The sequence below is a fragment of the Bactrocera dorsalis genome, chromosome 6 (genome assembly GCF_023373825.1).
Source record: "Bactrocera dorsalis isolate Fly_Bdor chromosome 6, ASM2337382v1, whole genome shotgun sequence".
In the NCBI taxonomy this organism is placed as follows: Eukaryota; Metazoa; Arthropoda; class Insecta; order Diptera; family Tephritidae; genus Bactrocera; species Bactrocera dorsalis.
The window spans coordinates 22,961,519-22,985,355 of NC_064308.1; the positions used below are offsets into that span (position 1 = coordinate 22,961,519).

Consider the following 23,837-nt stretch of genomic DNA (forward strand, 5'->3'; position numbering starts at 1 on the left):
CTCTCCTCGCGCCCAGCAAATGCCACTGTCTTTGGACCTCCATCCCGCTGCCGCTGGGGGCGTTAGCCTTCCGTGCTTCCCTCCCATACCGGTCGCGAAGTGTCAGCCATCTTCGGCGACACATTTCTCCTTTATAAAAATAATTACTTATTATTAAAAACATAAACAGTTGTAAATAACATAGCAACCTACCACTTGCGTTTAACTCCCTTCCTATTTCAGCCCACAAAGCATCTTTCCGAGAATGCAGCTTGTAAAATGGACTGCTCTTATTAAATAAGTCACTTCTAGCCTCAACTAGAGCTATTAACTTCTCGTCTTCAATAGTTTTTATTGATTCGCACACACGTATTATAGTTTTTCAATCAATCCAATAAATGTTTCATTTGACGTTTGTTTTAATGGCGCTTGTTTACATTTGAACATTGTTGCCATTGCTCAATGCGCATATATAGTTTTGAGCACATCTTTGTTTTCAATTACAATTTTTTACAATATAAAATATCAAAACTGAAAACAAACTATTGAAAATAGTTTATATATTTATAAATAATAGCATTCGACTCTGATTTTGAGTTATTTTAAGAAAATTTCAAACATATTGAACAAATTGAATTATAAAAGTTGATAATTACTGCAGTATATCGATATTGGCAACCCTGCGTTGTGAGAGAGCAATCAGCTGAGGCGTTTGCGACGGCAAAAATCCAAATGTCACGGATTCTCACGTCAACGTCACGTCAGAGAGAAGGGAGTAGCGTTTTTCACTGTTCAGTTACATTGCGCGCCCATAAGATAGGTCGTCCCAGCTGACACGACCCACGATTCTGCGTTGTTCACTAACCAGCCTATTATACCTGATTTGTTTATGAACGTTCGTATCAGCAGAAAATACCCGAAGTGATGCATACTTATGCTTCAATGATTGAAATGATCGACAGCGCTCGGTTTGTATATCATCCCCTAAACTCTGATTTAGTCGGGTACTTCTTTTCTATTACAAATACATATGTTTGTATGTACAAGTATGTTATATATATAATGGAAAATCCATCAAGTAATACATACAATAAATGTATGTATGTATATATGTATGTACGTACTCGATGGAATTTCCATTGCTTACGCATCGAAAATTTGTAACATGCGCACATTGTCAAAGCTGATACATTTTTTTCCACACATGATTCAAATCAGTCCAGCAGTAAATTGTTGTTGTTTGCTGTACTTTTAGATTTACCCATAGATTTACTCGAAGATTTACTTATAGTTTACCTAAAGTTTCACTTCAATTCAAGCAATCGTCGCAACGCTATGAACTGACATGATACGATTGCAACCGAAGCCAGCCATACGTTTACACAATCGTGATTGCCGAAGAACAAATTGTTCGTGTTGCATCAGATCACTTGACGCTGGCAGATACACGAATTGATTAACAATGTTGTCTATACTGAACTGAATTGGTTTGATTGTGTTTTTGGCACGACTGTTTGTTCTGATTTTATCATACTCGTTGCAGCTCTCTGTTGTCTCAGAATGACACACCCTAATGCACATACATGCATATATATGTATATCATGTTCACTGTATTGATGATTGCCTTATGGGTAGTCTAGACCGAAAATTTGAAGGGATTATAACGGGTGATTTTTTTGAGGTTAGGATTTTCATGCATTAGTATTTGACAGATCACGTGGGATTTCAGACATGGTGTCAAAGAGAAAGATGCTCAGTATGCTTTGACATTTCATCATGAATAGACTTACTAACGAGCAACGCTTGCAAATCATTGAATTTTATTACCAAAATCAGTGTTCGGTTCGAAATGTGTTTCGCGCTTTAATTTTGTTCAGCGATGAGGCTCATTTCTGGTTGAATGGCTACGTAAATAAGCAAAATTGCCGCATTTGGGGTGAAGAGCAACCAGAAGCCGTTCAAGAACTGCCCATGCATCCCGAAAAATGCACTGTTTGGTGTGGTTTGTACGCTGGTGGAATCATTGGACCGTATTTTTTCAAAGATGCTGTTGGACGCAACGTTACGGTGAATGGCGATCGCTATCGTTCGATGCTAACAAACTTTTTGTTGCCAAAAATGGAAGAACTGAACTTGGTTGACATGTGGTTTCAACAAGATGGCGCTACATGCCACACAGCTCGCGATTCTATGGCCATTTTGAGGAAAAACTTCGGACAACAATTCATCTCAAGAAATGGACCCGTAAGTTGGCCACCAAGATCATGCAATTTAACGCCTTTAGACTATTTTTTGTGGGGCTACGTCAAGTCTAAAGTCTACAGAAATAAGCCAGCAACTATTCCAGCTTTGGAAGACAACATTTCCGAAGAAATTCGGGCTATTCCGGCCGAAATGCTCGAAAAAGTTGCCCAAAATTGGACTTTCCGAATGGACCACCTAAGACGCAGCCGCGGTCAACATTTAAATGAAATTATCTTCAAAAAGTAAATGTCATGAACCAATCTAACGTTTCAAATAAAGAACCGATGAGATTTTGCAAATTTTATGCGTTTTTTTTTTTTTAAAAGTTATCAAGCTCTTAAAAAATCACCCTTTATTACATTTAAGCCCTTCCCTAATCAGCCCGTTCCCACTGCCGTTGGAAAGATGAAAAAACAGCTGTTTTTGCCATTCAAGAATTCACATCGCTTAATATTTAACAAAAGAAAAGATTGTCATATAGTATTTTGAAATAAAAGCCGTATTCTTTTAAATATTTTCGTATAACGGAAATAGTTGACGCATTTTTTCATTTGTTAAGTCGATTTTCAGGTGAAATTAGATTCATTGCTTTAACAAAAAATTTGATTATTTACATTTTTTTCTCTTTGTAGTGTCTAAATCAGCTGTCATAATGTAATAGATTTCCAATGCTGACAAATAGATGGCGCAAAATCAGAGTCGCACCGAGATATTTACCGTGGATCAGGCTATGATCAAAAGGGATCACATAGGACAACAGAGAACATTGAAGCGTTATCAACATAAACTAGATCTAAGAACTTACCAAACTCGTTTAAAATTAAATTAAACAACTCCGACATTTCATCTAAGAACTCGTTAAAAAATAAGCGAATACTAATAGGAATGGTGTAATCATCAATAGATTTCCATGATACGCACGGTAAATTGAAATCTCACAAAACAGCCATGAAATCAGTATTATTAGCCAATGAGAAAACATTATTTATTAATGAAGCATGCTGCATATAAGTTAATGAAACACAAACTGTTGATATAAAAAAAATATATTTTCGGGAGCTATACTCCTTTATTCCTTCAACTCCAACTAAAAACTAAACTTTACATTTTATCATTCTTAATGCTAGCCCTAAATCTGTCGCTACTGCTACGTGACCAAAAGTGCTGATTCTGTGGTTCCCATCATTTTGCTAGATTTGTGTTGCTGGCCGTCCGTTCCCATAGTCTGGAGTTACCCGTGCCGCAACGTCAGCGACTTTATTAGTTGGATGTATGTTGGATGCCTATGCCTTAACATAATAAGGTGTTATGTTGCGCTAAAGAATGTTGGTGTAATAGTATGCGTGTCTTAACATTTGTTAATATGTGTCGTGCTAACAGGCCCCCACTGAGATTCAAACGTCCTCGTTTGGACCTTAGGCTTGAACATCTGGTTAAGTCCTTCGACTGCGGTTTCTGTTAGATCGATGGACCGTTTTTGTTTGTCCTCCGTGGGTGATAGAACGGATTTTGTTAAGTATATGATAATGATTAACAATATGACGGTTAAAATAATATTTGCGGTATATTTAAGTTGGTTTGCTGATTGTGTGAGACTTATTTCTTTTGTATTATCGATATTTAGTTGCTTCAGCATCTCTAAGGAAAGTATTTCCTCGCTTCTGTTTGATGTTGAGGGTGGTTGGAGTAGGGCAGGTAGGGGCTTATTTGTCGATCTTTGTGCATTGAAAAATATCTTCTCATTGATCTTGATTGTAGCGTTATGGTAGTGAATTATAAAAGTACCATTCAGGATCGTAAGGTCCTCGTTTATTATGATTTCTCCTTTAAAATTGTTTAGAAATAGTATTCCTGGTGACAATTCTTCGTAGTCTTAAATGTGTTGGCTGTAGGTCACTGTACAGTTTGACAAACGACTCCTTAGGACATTACCTATGCAATAGTCATTACTTAAATTTAATAAATTACTTCTTAAACATATTTGCAAGGAATTATATTGTTTACAATTGGTTTTTATTCCGAAAATATTCTTTTCACAGCTAAGAATTGAGTTAAAATTTATTTTATTGATCTTGTCATTCCTCTTCACTGCTCTAATATCTATTGTTTTGCAAAATTTCTTTTCCTACTGTAGGTAAACTTATAATGTAAATTATTATTTTTTCATCGGTTGCTATTTTTATTTCAGAAAATTCCAAAGCTTCGTCTAAATTTATGAATGGAACATCATCTTTTTCAAAAATTTTCTTGGCAATGTCCGGTTCTTCGCTTCACAGGATGTAGGAGCTGATTATTTTGCCTTTACCCAATGTATTGCGTACGCAATATTTACGACCTCTTCTTTTATAATTTCAAATTTATATTTTAACTTTAAAAATGATTCTATTTCTTTGCTTTTATCATTTTCCAACTCTTTGATAATATGATTTGTTATGTTTGTAGTCTCGTTTACTTTTTCTATCGTTAGCTTGTTAATTAGAACTTGATTATTATTATTTTCTAGAACGTTATTTAATTTGTTTAACACTATTTCGTGGTCTTCATGGTCTGGACTTCCTGCAATCCATTTCCACGCACTACCTAAAAAATTTAATGATATTTTTGGTTTTATTACAATTTTTATATTATTGATATGAGCCTTAATTTGGGATATTAGTAGAGTAATGAAAGGATAGTTGGGATTTCTATGAAATGCGTCCGGTTTCGTTGTCATTTCGATATGTTCGAGGACTTCCGTATATTTGTCAATGTCGATTTCATGTATTATTCTAAACGTTCCTGTCTGCAATCTGGCCGATCCTTTTTCTAATTAGGAATTCGAATAGCCTATGATTTGTACCTCCGCGAGGCATAGTGGTAAGAGAAACCTCAAAAAAAATTCCGGTTTTCATCAGTTACGTATCCTGCTTTTATGTATAATTTGTCCTTTTCCGGTAAGGACTGTACTATTTCTATCCTCCTTAACTATTTCCTTACAGTATGGCTTGCTTAACTTAGTTTCTAATCTTCTATTTTTCTTAACGTAAATTACCTATCCTGGCAAATATGTTTTTTTGTGTGTCTTTTTTTGTTGTGATACTCGATATCCTTTCTCTGCTTTTCCGCTAATTTTTGTAAGTTATCTTGTCTTGTTTTTTCAATATCCCCGGGAGTATGTGTCACATTCCTACCAAAAAATATATCTACTGGCCTTTTCCTCGTCCCCGATTGGATGGTATGGTTATATTCTGGAACTGCTCTTTCTAATAGCTCTTCGAAATTTCTGTGGCCTCCATTATTCTTGATACATCGCATTATTTCGGTTAGGGTGGAGTGAAACCTCTCCACTTGGCCGTTCGCTTGACTTTTGTATGGGGGAGGAGTGCAAACATCTATTCCTAGTTCGTCTTTTATCATAAATTTAATTGAGGTGGAATTAAACGCTGGTTCGTTATCCATTACCATTAGCTTTGGTACACCGAAAAAATATTACGTCTCTTAAGGGTCTTCTGACATCCTCTATCGCTCTGCTACTCAATATTTTTGTTATAGCTTATTTATTAAATTTGTCCAATGCGTTCATAACTACCTTATATATTTTCCCGTAGTTCCTAGGTGGAACATAGGGCCTACCTTACCTTCGGTCAAATAAATATCAACGTGTACGGTGTGTCCTGGAAATGTGGGTAGCGGTGTTGGTGCTAATATTGGCTGATTAGGATGTCTTTCGTATTTATTCTCCTTACATGTTGTGCAATTGGCTATTATTCGCAGGGAAGTAGCCTTTCTCTAGAATTTGTTTTTTGTTTTCGGTTGCATTCCTATGGGCTCTTGAATGTTCTTCTAGTATAATATTTTCCTGTTCCTGGTCGCTGCATATGTCGTCTACTAATTTCTGAGTGTATCTGCATTTATAATTGCTGAAGTTTTGAGGGTAAATATTTTGAATCAAGCCCATCGTTCTTTCGTCTGTGTGTATTCCGTTAATAACGGACGGATTTAAATATCTTCTAAACAACGCAGTAAGGTTCTGTTCATTAAAATTGGGTTCTTTAATTATATGTCGGTGCATGGTCGGAAAAGTTATTTTGAATTGGTATGAGGGTGTTTCGTCTAGTTTAAGGAATATTTGATTTTTGAAAACGTTTATGGGTACCTCTGCACAAGGTATTAAATTGTGACTTGAACTATCGTCGCTATGGATAGTGGGTGTAAGTGAGTTTACTTGGTTCGATATCCTTGATAGTGCGTCTGCCACTACGTTTGATTTTCCGGGTTGGTAAACTAATTCATGATTATATTCCTTTAATATTGATTTCCAACGTTTCATCTTACTGTTAGAATTTTTATGGCTAAGGGCATATGTAAACGGTTGGTGATCAGTTATTATTTTAATTCTTTTCGAACCATGGAGGTAACTTCGTAATGTGTTGATTGTCCATATTATGGACAGCATTTCTTTTTCGTTAGTAGCGTAGTGTTCCTCCGTTTTACTAAGGGTTCTTGATATGAAAGCTATCGGTCTGTTATCCTGTGATAACACACCGCCTATGGCATAGTCAGAGGCGTCGGTAGTCAGTTCGAAGTCTTTTTCAAAGTTTGGGTGCGCAAGAACGATGTCTTTTGATATTAATGTGCTTTTAATTTTATTGAATGCTCTTAACGCTTCGTCATCTAGTCTTACTTCCATTTTTCTAGATTTGTTTTTAGAGACGTTACCGGCTTCTCCTGGGAGAAGTGCTATAAGGGGCTTGGCTAACTTAGAGTAGTCCTTAATAAATCGTCTATAATATCCCGACATTCCTAAAAATGACCTTAACTCTTTTCGGTTGCGCGGAACTGGGAATTGAGCTATTGCTTCTACCTTTTTGGGGTTTGTTTTTATTCCTTCAGGGCTGACTACATATCCCAAGAATTCTACTTCCTTCTTTGCAAATTTACATTTATCTAGTTGGATTTTCATGTTGGCTCTTTCCAACGTTTCGAAAACCCTTTCTAAATTTCTTAAGTGATCCTCTTCGTCTCTTCTGAATATAATAACGTCGTCAATGTATACGTAACAGCGAGTTTCAATATGTTCACGGAGGATATCGTCTAGTGCCCTTTGGAATGTGGACGGTGCATTTTTAAGCCCAAAGGGCAGTCAGAGAAATTCGTATTTTCCGTTATTTACAAAAAATGCCGTTTTGTCTATGTCTGTTTCACGGAGGGATATTTGATGAAATCCGAAGTCTATAACTGTAAATATTTTGTTATTTCCAAGGTTTGAAAGGACTTCACTGATCTCAGGAATAGGATATCTGTCTGGAATGATAATTGAGTTCAGTTTCCTGTAGTCGATGACCATGCGATACTTCTTTTCGCCGGAAGCATCCATTTTTTTATGGACTATCCAAAGGGGGGAGTTGTATGGGGATTTTGATTGCCTTATAATTCCATTGGCATTCTTCGATTTGACATTCGATTTCTTCCTTTAAAGCCATTGGGTAAGGATATGGTTTCGAGTATACTGGGGTTTCACTAACTGTCCTAATCTCTCCCTTCACCGTTGTCGTGTATGTGAGTTTTTCGTCCGGGTTTGCGAAAAGGTTAGGGCATTTCTTAATTATGTTATTTATTTTTCGTCGCTGTTGTTCAGAGAGATGGGGCAACTGCATTTCAGCATTATTGACTTCCTGGGACACTCGTTGTTTTAGACGAATTGCTAGATTGGGAAAAATTGCCATAATGTTTTTATCGGTGTGGATTGTGGCTTGTAATTGCCTTAAAGTATCATTGCCAACTATCCCGTGGAATGATTTTAATGTAGGCAAGATGAAGAATTTTATCTTCCCTACGTGGGGCCCAAATATGTCTATAAAGGTGTGGTGCGTAATTTCTATGGATCCAGCTACTGAATTGACTTTAAACGATTCCTGATTCTAGTAGATTGTATATAATTTTTGTTAGATCCTGTATCTATGAGAAAATCTAGAGCGTCTCCACTCCTTGTCACGAATTCGTAATAAGGTAGTGAGGACGGCGTTAGTCTAAAAAATGGGTCGTATCAGGTTCGTAATAGTCTAGATCGTCCTGTTGCTGTTCGTTATTATTAATGAAATTAATATTTCCTTCCGTTAGTTGATTTGGTTCGTTTCCTTCTATGTATTCGTTAGGGTAGATACTGCTTTCAAAAATTTGGTTGGGATCTGCTGGTATTTGGTAGTTGCTAACTGCTGGTTCGGTATCCGCATAAAAATTTCTTTGTATTTTATTCGGTGAGTGGACTTGTTGTGTAGAAAGTGGTCACTTTTGTGCATTGTAATTTTTTTGGTTGGTATTGGGGTGGTTTTGGTAATTGACATTTCTGGACTGTATAGATCTATCTACATCCATTGGTATGGGCGGTTTTTGAGGTAGATTGGGTCTATTATTATTATAACAGTTTGGTTGGTTACCAAATCCTAGAGCATTCGGCCGGAACCCTTGGTTATTTTGAGGATGATTATATCTAATATAGTTATAATTGTTAGGTAAAGCAGCCTGTTGTTGAGGGCGGTAATTTTGAGGTGCGATTTGTGGGTAGTGATTCAATGGTCGATTGAAGGAGTTTGTCCTTAGTCCGGGATTCTGCCTAGATCCAGAGAAATATGTAAGCTCGGGATAAAAGAGCCTCTTGTGGTTAAATGTCATGTTCTGTCGAGGAGGTCGCGGTGGTGGATGGCTGGGTTTTTGGACGTTATAATTTTTGGCATAAATGCAATGCCTGCGGCAAGGATGTTAGTTCGCGTATGCTAAGGAGGCGGGGAAGGTCTCCATTAAGTCCGCGAATAAATGTATCCAGGGCTTTTTCTCGATAAGTATGTGTGATAGTTTTGATAGATTCTTCGTTCATATCGTGACAAGCGATTTTATCTAGTATCAGGGAGAGATGCTGATAAACCTTTTGGTAAAAAGTGGGAATATCATCGTGGCGCTGAGCCAGTGTTGTCAGTTGGTACTCGAGGGTACCGATGTCTCGTTTGTCTGAGTAATGAAGCATCAGACATTTTTTAATTTGTGTCCAGTCCAGTGGAGTTCGATAAGACTCCAGGGCCGTATCGGCATCGCCGACAATCTTATGCCGTATGGTATGTAGGATTCCGAAGTATCTTGGGGTGCCCTGGAATTTTTTGTAAACTTCTAGAATTCTGTCTACGAATTTGCGCCAAGAATTGAATTCTCCAGGACGTCCGGAAAATTCTCTTAGGCATTTGACCATGTCCGGTATTCTGTCAATTTCATTCACGTTAGTGGTATTCACTGTCATGCGATAGTCCCTATACTCTGAGTTTGGATTGTTGGTCATGTGGTTCGCGACTTGTTGTGCTATCTCTCGTACAAATGCGTTATTCATAGGTACGGATTGGGAGGTAAAAGCTTCGGTATTTGGGTTTTCATTTAGTCTAATCTAGTTTAACTGTTTAACTAATTCTTCCTCCATTTTTTTATATTATATTTAAATTTTTTTTTTAAACTTCACAGTTAAGTAAAAATTGGGTTTTACAATTTCCTTAATATTAATGAATTTTCTTTTCGATAAAACTTATAACTAATATTTTTATTTATTAAGGCGTTCGATTTACGTTTTGATTACGTTTTTTCTTCTTCACTAGAATTTTTACCGATAAATATTATTGTCTAGGTAGCCGATTTCTTTAATATCAATAACTTTGTTTTCAATAAAATTTATAAACAATATTTTCTTTTCGATTTCTAAAAAAAAAATGATTTTCTTTTCAATAGAATTTTACAATCAACATTCTCACTGTGGGAAGATTTCCGCTTTCTTTAGTTTTAATAACTTCGCACAATATAAATTTCTAAATAATTGGTGTTTTAAAATTTGGAATTATTCCATTAATCAATATTTTACTATATTTTTATGTTGTTACAGTATATTTTGATTTCACAATGATTAAATAATTTTTTTACGTTATTCTTTTCACAATCATTCACAATTACAAAGAGATATTAAGGATAAACTTACAATAAACTAATTGTTTGAAATTATAATCAAACTGTTTGATTTGTAAGATCAAACTTTTTAAACTCAACAAAGATTTATCATTCCTTACCTCTGGTGGGAGGAAATGAGAAGACCTTCATGGAGTGAGAATATATTCATTCTGATTTTATTTATAAATTTGGAAACCTTATATACTATTTTTCAAAATATCCTAAATAACTAAATAAATGTGTATGTGTGTATCTTCATATGTATGTAGCATATTGTTTATGCTACATGGTATGGTATTGTGCACATGTTGTGTGACCTTGGATTTGTTTTAATGTGAGTACATTTACAGGCAGTTGCTAAAATGCATTCTAAGAACCCATGGGTTATCATATGTAAACATCTTATCCTTAGTAATGTTTGTGTTATTGTCTATTGAATGCTATTGTTTTGCATGACAATGCATTTTAAGTATGTTTATGTATATGTATGTATACATAAATATCTAATATTAGTGGACTGTATCAATAGTAAGATTATTTCTTATCTTATTTAACATAATATATAAAAGGTTTAAATATAATATTGTTGTCCGTGCTTTGGCAGCAACGCACATGTTCAATTTTGAACATTCTCCCGACCCTTTCTATGTTGAATTAGTTTGTTCATCACTATTTCTGCAAATTCGTTACAACGGTATCCTGCTGACTTTTCATCTTTCACATTGGACGACGGTGTACCTTTGATGTGACGCTTCTTTTTTCGTACCTTAATATTCTCCTCTTCACTGCATTCGCCTTTCGGTAATTGTTGTATATGTTTGATTGGTAGACATGCCATCCGTTTCTTCTTCTTGGCCTTTGGATTCAGTATTGCGTCTTCCATTGTCATACCCCCATCGTCAGCGTCTTTAATTATCCTGTCCTCATTTGGCTCTTTATCAGGCGGTCCATTGTTGCATCTGTAAAAAGATAACCCTCTTCCCTACTTCCTCCGAAGTGAGGACTCTCCCGGGGAATAAAATACCTGTTAACGTCTTCTCATTTCCCCCCACCAGAGGTAAGGAATGATAAATCTTTGTTGAGTTTAAAAAGTTTGATCTTACAAATCAAACAGTTTGATTATGATTTCAAACATTTGGTCCTTCGAGCCGGATTGTTGGCTCAGCCAAAGAAAAGACCTGTATAAGGAAAATACAGGCAAGTAAGACCTGTATGAAAGAAAATACAGGCAATATATGTAAAAGTCCTATTATATACGCATATATGTATATAGGAAATATAAAAGCCCTGTTATTTACACAGGCAAATTAATAAATAAATTGTAAGACGGGTCCATATTCCAGCATATTTATATGATCACGTAAGCCGCTTTAGTACGAAACTAAACGCTGTGTAAAACTGTTATTTAAAAAAATATTCAGCGGCTGTGAATCGAGGCACAGCAAGGTCAACCAGGCGACCAAAACAAATACCTCCAACGATTTTTTTAAAGAATAAGAACAGTTCATTAAAAAAATAGTTGAAATGTCGAACACTGCGGACATGTCTAAAGTAAAAGACCAAAAGACTGAATCTCTAGTGCAGAGAATGCAAAATAGAAAACCACAAGCTGTGGTACATAAGCGTACACTCGATTCGTATCGCTTAGAAATTGATAACAAACTTTCACAAAAGCAACAACAACTCGATGAAGCCGAACAACGCGAACTCAAATTAAAAGAGCGTTTCAATTTATTGGCGATTTCGGAGTTGCGTGAAAAATTTACTAGCACTAAAATTGCCTACGCCGCTCGCTTCCAGGCGGACACAGAACGCGAACATAACTTGAATGAACGAGTGCAAACGCTGACAAAAGAACTCAATGAGCTTAGAGCTTCCAATGAGAACAGGGAACGCGTGTTGCGTGACAAGTTAAGTCTGTCGCATGATGAGATTTCGGTTTTACGATACAATAAACAATATGCTACATACATATGAACATACACACATACACATATATTTAGTTATTTAGGATATTTTGAAAAATAGTATATAAGGTTTCCAAATTTATAAATAAAATCAGAATGAATATATTCTCACTCGATAAAGGTCTTCTCATTTCCCCCCCACCAGAGGTAAGCAATGATGAATCTTTGTTGAGTTTAAAAAGTTTGATCTTACAAATCAAACAGTTTGATTATAATTTCAAACACTAATCATGTCCAGCGCTGGGGCTCTGAGTTGTTAAACGTTTCCAGATGATCCTTTTCCTGCTATACTGGGGTCCTTAGGCGTTATTATCGGTCAGTTATCCCGCTTAGGGTCTTACTTTTACTGTTCAGACCTTTTTCACTTTTCACAAACTCGCGGAGCCGTACTTTTCGATTTTCGGGCTGTTGTATTATTTATTACGGCATTCGCGAAACCTTACTTCTTGGTTTTCAGGTTATTTACTTTACGACACGCTGGTCCCTGCTCGGGCGCCAGTTAATCAAACACAAACGGTTGATTTAAAAAATATATTTTCGGGAGCTATACTCCTTTATTCCTTCAACTCCAACTAAAAACTAAACTTTACATTTTATCATTCTTAATGTTAGCCCTAAATCTGTCGCTACTGCTACGTGACCAAAAGTGATGATTCTGTGGTTCCCACCGTTTTGCTAGATTTGTGTTGCTGGCCGTCCGTTCCCATAGTCTGGAGTTACACGTGCCGCAACGTCAGCGACTTTATTAGTTGGATGCCTATGCCTTAACATAATGATAAGGCATTCATTTTGATAATAAATAATCAGCGAATTACTGTTAATTAGTTTTTTGTATCCACTGGATTTCTTGGCATTTTAGTGATAACTAAAGCGGGCTTATCGGAGGATGGAGTAATGTGTAGAAGTTCTCGCGACTGAAAAAAGTTCTCTGATCGCTATTCACTTCAGAGTGGCCAGAAATGCGGCGGCTTACAGAAGGTTTTTGTAGAACCCCCAAAGGTGAACTAGTCACCGATGCCCAGAGCATACTTAAATTATGGAGGGAACACTTCTACAGCCTACTGAATGGCAGTGAACGCACAACGCCAGAAGAAGTCAAACCCGATTCCCCAATCGATGACGATGGAGCAGACGTTCCATTACCCGACCATGAAGAAGTTCGAATAGCAATGACCCCTCTGAAGAACAACAAAGCGGCAGGGGCCGATGGATTGCCGGCCGAGCTATTCAAACACGGCGGTGAAGAACTGATGAGCATGCATCAGCTTCTTTGTAAAATATGGTCGGACGAAAGCATGCTCAACGATTGGAATTTAAGTGTGCTATGCCCAATCCATAAAAAGGGAGACCCCACAATCTGAGACAACTACCGTGGGATAAGTCTCCTTAACATCGCGTATAAGGTTCTATCGAGCGTATTGTGTGAAAGATTAAAGCCCACCGTCAACAAACTGATTGGACCTTACCAGTGCGACTTTAGACCTGGAACACCAAAAACTACGTCAGGATTGGGAAGGACCTCTCCGAGCCGTTCGATACCAAACGAGGTTTCAGACAAGGTGACTCCCTATCGTGCGACTTCTTCAATCTGCTGCTGGAGAAAATAGTTCGAGCTGCAGAACTTAATCGAGCGGGTACAATCTTTTATAAGAGTGTACAGCTGCTGGCGTTTGCCGATGATATTGATATCATCGGCCTCAACACCCACGCCGTTAGTTCTGCTTTCTCCAGACTGGACAAGGAAGCAAAGCAAATGGGTCTGGCAGTGAACGAGGGCAAGACGAAATATTTCCTGTCATCAAACCAACAGTCATCGCGCTCGCGACTTGGCTCCCACGTCACTGTTGACAGTCATAACTTTGAAGTCGTAGATAATTTCGTCTTTGAACCAGCCTAAACACCACCAGCAATGTCAACCTGGAAATCCAACGCAGGATAACTCTTGTCAACAGGTACTACTTCGGACTGAGTAGGCATTTGAGAAACAAACTCTTCCCTCGGCAAACAAAAACCAAATTCTATAAGTCGCGTCCTGCTATATGGTGCTGAGGGTTGGACGACGACAACAACTGATATGACGACGTTGCGAGTTTTCGAGAGAAAAGTTCTGCGAAAGATTTATGGTCCTTGGTCATGTTGTCATGTCATATTGTCCGGATGGATGAAAACACTCCAGCTCTGAAAGTATTCGACGAAGTACCCGCCGTTGTAAGGACCAAGTGGAGAAGGACCTGGCTTCGCTTGGAATATCCAATTGTCGCCACGTAGCGAAAAGAAGAAACGACTGGCTCGCGGTTGTTAACTCGGCTATAATCGCGTAAGCGGTGTCTACGCCAATTAAGAAGAACTTAATTCTTTTTCAATTGTGCACAAATAGTGATTAATATGACAATCTAAATTTTTTTTATGAAATAAAAATTAAAATATGAAATTTTTATTTATAATAATTTTACAATTATATTATTTACTTTATCGTCTTACTCTTCACTAAATTGTGCCTAGAAATATATTTAATTTTAAATACTTTGTGGCACCTTCCAAGTAGAAGTACTACTTGATTCGTTGCGGGAGGATACAGAAAATAAGCATAAACACGGACAGCCAAGTAGCGATGCTGGTGTTGTCGACGTTCAGCTTAGTTAGATATTGCAGAAAGTCTTTAAGCTCACTGGCAAGGCAACCCCACCTTTTCGGTAATGAAAACGCAGTCGAGTTAGTCAAGCTAGGAGCCTTTTAAGAAGAATCCGAAGCGGAGTTAATACAATGTACAATCAAAAGAGAGCGTTATACTTATTACAAGTATGAACAAAAAGCACAGTGCAGATGGAAATCAATAACCAACTGTAAGATAACCCAAATGTCATGCATGTGGCGTAGCAAGATTTGTATGATGTATGTGCATTAAGTCTTTTAGTGGCAGAGTCATTCTCACTTCATAAAAATTTTCAGCCGATGGAGCGATTCGTTATACTAAATTACAATTTTATATCTTTATTTGCTTCTTAGTTGTAACCCTCTAGCAAAATGTTGCGAGAGTATAAAAAAATCCAGGAACTGTTAACTGAGGAAGAACAAGTGAAAATTGTAAAACGGATCGAATTAATCCAACATCTCCCAATATTCACTTATGATAAATCCAAAAAATACGCGAACGTGTCATTTGTATGTTGGATTTTTATGTTGATGTGCCAGTGCGATATTTGCCATGCATGCACATACATAGTTACATATTGTTACGAATTTACTCCTTACTAGTTTACTTTACTAGGTTCGTATCTCTGGATTGACAAATAAAACCGTTTAATTCACTTCAACAAAATCTCTTTATTTTACAACTCGTTTACACTATAGCAGTTTACTCTTAGCACTAGTTGATTACGTTGGCGCTGCCGCGGCTTATATAGCCACGCACTTCTCGCTGATGCCGACGTGTCCTTCTAGAATATTGCGTCTGGAAATTACCAGAACATAATGCTATACGGCGCCAGACGCAAGCAGACAGTCGCGGCGCCAGACTCAGCAATTGTTTAACTAGACAAGCAGACAGTGCGGCGCCAGATGTCTATTGTTTCGACAAGCAGACAGCCGTGGCGCCAGATGTCTACAACAAGACAAATGCTATTCCATATACCTACAGCTATTGTTCATAATAAGGGATGCATATAGCAATACAAATACAACTTAATACTACTTTTGTAACACTGCCCTCCACTAAAGCCTAATCGTCCCGATTAGGCACAAATCCTCTTGAACCAAATGGGGCGAGCCTCTCCAAATGTACTACTTTCATTTTACATCGTGCTTTTCCATTTCTTTGCATGCGGTATACCACGTCATTAAGTCGTTTCATCACCATATAGAGTCCTTCCCAGGCTGTCTGCAGTTTCGGGGACAAGCCTTTCTTTCGAAGTGGATTGTACAACCGGACCAGATCACCTTCTTCAAAACCTTTTGAATTTGCCGCTTGATCGAACCGGTCCTTCATCTTATTGCTCTTCAGATGCCTATGCTGTCTTACCATTAGATGCAATTCATTCATTTCTTCCTTTAAGGCAGAACAATAATCTCCATCATTTCTTACAGCTGTAGGATTCGTTGCAAACTTAAGATCGGCAGGGAGTCGCAGATCAGATCCAAAAATAATCTTTGCTGGCGTGTAACCAGTTGTCTCGTGCTTCGCTGAACGATACGCCAGCAGGAACATCTGGATGCACTTGTCCCAATTCCGTTGATCTTTATCAACGATTTTCCGCAGATGTTCTTCGAGCGTTCAGTTGAATCTCTCTACCATCCCATCTGATTGTAGGTGTAACGCTGTTGTCCGTGTCTTGTGGATGCCCAATAATGTACTTCTTGGAAAATGGAAGATTCGAAATTCCTGCCTTGATCTGAGTGTAATTCGACGGGCACTCCGAACCTTGTTATCCAATTTTCTACAAACGCTTCGGCTACTGTCTTCGCTTCTTGGTTTGGTAAGGCATATACTTCTGGCCATTTACTGAAATAGTCCATGACAACCAGTAGATATTTGTTTCCGGCTGTACTGGTTGGGAACGGACCTGCAACATCCATTGCGACTCGTTCAAATGGTGATCCCACGTTGTACTGTTGTAGCCTACCGCGACTTTTGGCTTTAGGACCTTTAGCTGCCATGCACTCTACGCAATTACTTATCCATTCTGCTATGGAATCTCGACAACCGATCCAGTAGAACCGTTGTTTAATTTTCTCTATAGTTTTTGTAATCCCAAGGTGCCCTCCACTAGGTCCATTGTGATATTCTTTCAATACTTTCGGGATCATGGACTTCGGTACTATGATCAGCAGACGAGACTGTTTGCCATCTTCGCTTTCCCAGGTACGATGAAGGTATCCATTAACGAGGTTTATGCTGTTCCATTGGGCCCAATATGCTTTTGCAGTTGGACTCTCGCTACTTATTTGTTTCTTTGGTGGTCGTACCCCATTTTCTTTGGCCATTACCAGCTTTGCAAGATCAGGGTCCTCCAGCTGATTGATTCTGATGGAGGAGTCCAATCATCTTCCGGTTCTATAATCAGTAATCGCACGTCGATTATACCTTCTTTTCCTTCTGATTTGGAGCAATGTTTACATTCCAGTGGACAAGGGCGACGTGATAATGCATCAACATTTTTGTGGTGAATCCCCTTTCGATGTTCCGTTTCGAAGTCGTAATTCTGTAATCTTTCGATCCATCGTGCAATTTGGCCTTCCGGATTCTTAAACTGTAATAACCATTTTAATGCTGCATGATCAGTCCTCAGCAAGAATCGTTGTCCATACAAATACTTGTGGAAATGTTTTACACATTCCACCACAGCTAGTAGTTCTTTTCGCGTCACACAGTAGTTTTTCTCTGGTTTCCCGAGCACTCTGCTGTAATACCCAATTACTCTTTCTTGTTCGTCGATGAGCTGAGACAGGACACCTCCAATTCCATAAGCGCTCGCATCTGTATCCAGGATGAATTTCTTTCCAGGTATTGGATAAGCTAACATCGGCGCCGTACAAAGTAGTTCTCTAAGCTGCTCAAACGCTTTTTCTTGTTCCAACTGCCATACAAACGGGCGATTCTTCTTTGTTAAATCATGTAAACTTCTAGCCACGTTCGCAAATCCAGGTGCAAAACGGCGGTAATACGTGCATAAGCCAAGGAAGCTGCGGAGTTCATGTATGTTGGTGGGTCGAGGTCAATCTTTGACTGCTTTTATTTTTCCTTCCTCGGTGTGAATCCCCTCAGTTAACACTTTATGTCCGAGATATGTGACCTGCTTCTTCCATAATGAACACTTTTTGGGATTCAAGCGTAATCCGGCTGATGCTATTCGCTGAAAGACGTCCTCTAGATTTTTCAGATGATCATCGAAACTTTTTCCCATGATGATAATGTCATCAAGATACACCAAACATGTCTTCCAGTTGAATCCTTTTAACACATGTTCCATCAGTTGCCCGAACGTTGCAGGCGCATTACATAACCCAAATGGCATCACAGAGAATTCCCATAGCCCGTCGCCCATACTGAAAGCGGTCTTTTCACGGTCACGTTGATCAATCTCGACTTGCCAATATCCACTTTGTAGATCTAATATAGAAAACCATTTCGCTGCAGACAAGGTGTCTAATGTATCGTCGATTCTCGGTAGAGGATAACTGTCTTTCTTTGTGACATCATTCAACTTCCTATAATCTACGCAGAAACGGGTGCTACCATCTTTCTTTTTAACTAAGACGATAGGTGAGCTCCATGGACTTATTGAAGGTTCGATTACACCGTTTTTGTGCATGTCTTCAATAATTTTGTTAGCATCCTCACGTTTTGCTAGTGGAACCCTACGCGGAGCTTGTCGGATTGGTTTAGCGTCTCCAGTATTTATGCGATGTTTGACAATGCCGGTTCTTCCTGTGTTGTTTCCTTCGTTGGCAAATATGGATGCGTATTTTTCTAATAGTTTTTCTGCTTTTAATTTTTCATTTCCATGCACCTCGTTCAGCAAATTGTTTAGGAGTGTAGGACTTATCTGCTGTGGCTCAATAGTAGGCTTCTGTTGTGACCGTTCGCATCGTGCTATTGCACTTATATTCTGGCACTGTCCAATTACTGCTCCTTTCTTCAGCCTTATAGGCGTGTTGAATTCATTCACTACTCTGACCGGAATGGTAGCGTCTTCTCTAGTTTTCACAAGCGTTCTTCCTACCAATATTGGTGTATCTATTTTTGTTGGTTCCACAATCCACAACTCTTCAGTCCCACCTCCTCCATTCACTTTAGCCCATACAATCGCCTCAGATTTTGGTGGAATACTCTGATTATCATCAACAATCGCCCTCTTACTTTCAACGTTGGTCACATATCCGGTGTTTATAGGCATCTCCATGTTCAGGCAAAACAGCATTTGCTTGTTTAAATCCAAAGTAATCCCGTGATCAATCATGAAATCTACTCCCATTATAATTTCATCCGTGATTTCTGCTACGATGAAGGTGTGATTAACTTCCAGGGTACCAATCATGACTTCGCAAAACACTTTTCCCGCAACAGCTGCTTCCTCTCCGGTGGCCGTTCGAAGCTTGCAACCGACTAATGGTTTAACCGTTCCTCTTACCACATCCGGTCGGATAATTGAATGTGTGGCACCAGTATCCAAAGTAAGCGTTGACAGTCGTCCATTTACGATACCGTTGATAGTAAGATTGTTGTCATGGCGGCCTATTTGTGATATCGAGATGGCGGGGCAAATAGTTGTGGGAACCAGCTCACGCCCCTTTGAACTGTTCCGTTTTAGTTTAACGACTTGTGAGATGTGGATGCTCCGTCCTCGTTATCTGTTGGTTGTTTCCGTTTTGATGGGTTTACTTTTATATTGCAATTCCGGGCAAAGTGACCCGCTTTTCCACAGTTGAAACATCTTCTTCTTCTTAATTGGCGTAGACACCGCTTATGCGATTATAGCCGAGTCAACAACAGCGCGCCAGTCGTTTCTTCTTTTCGCTACGTGGCGCCAATTGGATATTCCAAGCGAGGCCAGGTCCTTCTCCACTTGGTCCTTCCACCGGAGTGGAGGTCTTCCTCTTCCTCTGCTTCCCGCGGCGGGTACGGCGTCGAATACTTTCAGAGCTGGAGTGTTTTCGTCCATCCGGACAACATGACCTAGCCAGCGTAGCCGCTGTCTTTTAATTCGCTGAACTATGTCGATGTCGTCGTATATCTCGTACAGCTCATCGTTCCATCGAATGCGATATTCGCCGTGGCCAACGCGCAAAGGACCATAAATCTTTCGCAGAACTTTTCTCTCGAAAACTCGCAACGTCGACTCATCTGTTGTTGACATCGTCCAGGCCTCTGCACCATATAGCAGGACGGGAATTATGAGTGACTTATAGAGTTTGGTTTTTGTCTGTCGAGAGAGGACTTTGCTTCTCAATTGCCTACTTAGTCCGAAGTAGCACCTGTTGGCAAGAGTTATCCTGCGTTGGATTTCTAGGCTGACGTTGTTGGTGGTGTTTACGCTGGTTCCAAGATAGACGAAATTATCTACAACTTCAAAGTTATGACTGTCAACAGTGACGTGAGTGCCAAGTCGCGAGTGGGACGACTGTTTGTTTGATGACAGGAGATATTTCGTCTTGCCCTCGTTCACTGCCAGACCCATTTCTTTTGCTTCCTTGTCCAGTCTGGAGAAAGCAGAACTAACGGCGCGGGTGTTGAGGCCTATGATATCAATATCATCGGCATACGCCAGCAGTTGTACACTCTTATAGAAGATGGTACCTTCTCTGTTGAGTTCTGCAGCTCGAACTATTTTCTCCAGAAGCAGGTTGAAAAAGTCGCACGATAGGGAATCACCTTGTCTGAAACCTCGTTTGGTATCGAACGGCTCGGAGAGGTCCTTCCCGATCCTGACGGAGCTTTTCGTGTTGCTCAACGTCAGTTTACACAGCCGTATTAGTTTTGCGGGGATACCAAATTCAGACATCGCGGCATACAGGCAGCTCCTTTTCGTGCTGTCGAAAGCAGCTTTGAAATCGACGAATAGGTGGTGAGTGTCGATTCTCCTTTCACGGGTCTTTTCCAAGATTTGGCGCATGGTGAATATCTGGTCGGTTGTTGATTTACCAGGTCTGAAGCCACACTGATAAGGTCCAATCAGTTTGTTGACGGTGGGCTTTAATCTTTCACACAATACGCTCGACAGAACCTTATATGCGATGTTGAGGAGGCTTATCCCACGGTAGTTGGCGCAGATTGTGGGGTCTCCTTTTTTATGGATTGGGCAGAGCACACTTAGATTCCAATCGTTGGGCATGCTTTCGTCCGACCATATTGTACAAAGAAGTTGATGCATGCTCCTTATCAGTTCTTCGCCGCCGTGTTTGAATAGCTCGGCCGGCAATCCATCGGCCCCTGCCGCTTTGTTGTTTTTCAGGCGGGCAATTGCTATTCGAACTTCTTCATGATCGGGAAATGGAACGTCTGCTCCATCGTCATCGATTGGGGAATCGGGTTCGCCTTCTCCCGGTGTTGTGCTATCACTGCCATTCAGCAGGTTGGAGAAGTGTTCCCTCCATAATTTAAGTATGCTCTGGGCATCGGTAACTAGATCACCTTGGGGGGTTCTACAGGAGTATGCTCCGGTCTTGAAACCTTCTGTAAGTCGCCGCATCTTTTCGTAGAATTTTCGAGCATTACCCCTGTCGGCCAGCTTATCGAGCTGTTCGTACTCACGCATTTCGGCCTCTTTCTTCTTCTGTCTGCAAATGCGTCTCGCTTCCCTCTTCAACTCTCGGTATCTATCCCATCCCGCACGTGTTGTGGTCGATCGTAACGTTGCGAGGTAGGCAGCCTGTTTTCTCTCCGCTGCGACACGGCACTCCTCGTCGTACCAGCTGTTCTTTTGCACTTTCCGAAAACCAATGGTTTCGGTTGCAGCTGTACGTAAAGAGTTTGAAATGCCGTCCCACAGTTCCCTTATACCGAGTTGTTGACGAGTGCTCTCAGAGAGCAGGAGGGCAAGCCGAGTAGCGAATCGTTCGGCTGTATGTTGTGATTGCAGCTTCTCGACGTCGAACCTTCCTTGTGTTTGTTGGCGTGCGTTTTTTGCTGCACAGAGGCGGGTGCGAATCTTAGCTGCAACAAGATAGTGGTCCGAGTCGATGTTAGGACCTCGGAGCGCACGCACATCTAAAACACTGGAGACGTGTCTTCCGTCTATCACAACATGATCGATCTGGTTGGTAGTTTTTCGATCCGGAGACAGCCAGGTAGCTTGATGGATTTTCTTATGCTGGAATCTAGTACTACAGATAACCATATTTCGGGCCCCGGCGAAGTCGATCAGCCTCAACCCATTTGGGGAAGTTTCGTCGTGGAGGCTGAATTTACTGACCGTAGTACCAAAGATACCTTCTTTGCCCACCCTGGCGTTGAAGTCGCCAAGCACGATTTTTACATCGTGACGGGGGCATCTCACATAAATGCGCTCCAAGCACTCATAAAAGGCATCTTTGGTCACATCGTCCTTCTCTTCCGTCGGGGCGTGGGCGCAAATCAGCGATATGTTGAAGACCCTCGCTTTGATGCGGATTGTGGCTAGACGTTCATTCACCGCAGTGAATGATAGTACTCGGCGACGGAGTCTCTCTCCCACCACGAATCCCACACCAAACCTGCGCTCCTTTATATGGCCACTGTAGTAAATGTCACAAGGACCTACTCGTCTCTGTCCTTGTCCCGTCCATCGCATTTCTTGGACGGCGGTGATGTCAGCCTTTGTTTTCACGAGGACATCAACCAGCTGGGCAGCGGCACCTTCCCAATTAAGGGACCGGACATTCCAGGTGCATGCCCTCAATTCGTAGTCCTTATTTCGTTTGCCATGGTCGTCATCAAAAGGGGGGTCTCTCATCCGAGGCTGGTTATGACTATTCACTGGGGGTGTTTTTTTACGTGGCGGGTCCCAAACCCAGCGCACAACCCTATGCAGGGGATGCTTCGCCTTCTCACGTTAGCTCGCCTTCAAACGGATGTTCTTAGGCTACCCAGAGGATACTTGGTCAAAGACCGGAAGTCGTGAGCTGCTTGAGTCACATGTAAAAGAATCGTTTCTGGCCACTCCCAAGTGAATGGCAATCAGAGAACTTTCCTCACTTGCGTGAACTTCTACACATGACTCCATCCATTGAAACATCTGCCTGTTGTATTTACTCGCGGTGCAGCAATTGCCTTCAGAGTCTTCAACATTTCTTCCATCAGCGCCGGTTGTACTTTGTGTGCTGGTTTACTTAGTAGGGAAGCTGTTTCCTGTGTGAGGGCGTGCGAAACCGTTTCAGCAAACGTTCTTTTTGGCAAGGCATATGTGGCGCGTTTGGTGTCCACATCACGAATTCCATTTATGAAACATTGAATTTTTACCCGCTGAATGTAATCCACAGGTGCATCTGCATTTGCCAAATGAGCCAGTCGTTCTATTTCAGTTGCGAACTCTTGCAATGACTCGTTCATCTTCTGACCCCTATTTTGCAGTTCGATCTGGTATATTTGTTTCCGGTGCTCACTACCATATCGTCTTTCTATCGCACTCATCAATGCCTCATAGTTGTCCCGTTCACAGTCTGGAATAGTCTGAAGGATTTCTGCCGCAGGTCCTTTCAATGATGCAAACAAGGACGCCACTTTGTCCACTGCATTCCAGTTATTGGCCATTGCTGTCTTTTCAAACTGAAGTTTAAAAATTTGAAATGGAATACTTCCATCGAATGTGGGTGCCTTCAATCTTGGATTATTTGTTGATGGTGCAGGGCCATGCAGTTACAGTTCTCGCATACGATTACTCAGTTGAAGAAATTCTGATCTTAAATTTTCTTCGTAATTTTTTATTGTGCTTAATTCGTCTTCAAATTTTGAAAATTTCTCTTGCACTTGTGTATTATTTTCTGTAATCTGTTGTACCAAACGCTTTTCTAACTGCATATTATTTTCAGTCATTTGTTGTGTAAGGCGAGACTCTAACTGTGATGTATTTTCAGCTATTTGCGTTATTTGCTGTGCCAGACGATTTTCTGTTTGCACTACATTCTCGGCTATTTGCTGTGCCAGACGATTTTCTGTTTGCACTGCTTTTTCTGCATTTTCAGCTATTTGCTGTGCCAGACGATTTCCTGTTTGCACT

The 23,837-nt window shown here is 40.1% G+C and overlaps 1 protein-coding gene across 1 annotated transcript in view; it reads left to right on the forward strand.

Annotated features, from left to right (window-relative positions):
* Positions 1 to 23,837, forward strand: part of LOC125779269 (uncharacterized) — a 51,860-nt gene that overhangs the window by 11,719 nt on the left and 16,304 nt on the right. The gene's annotated exons all lie outside the window — the stretch shown is intronic.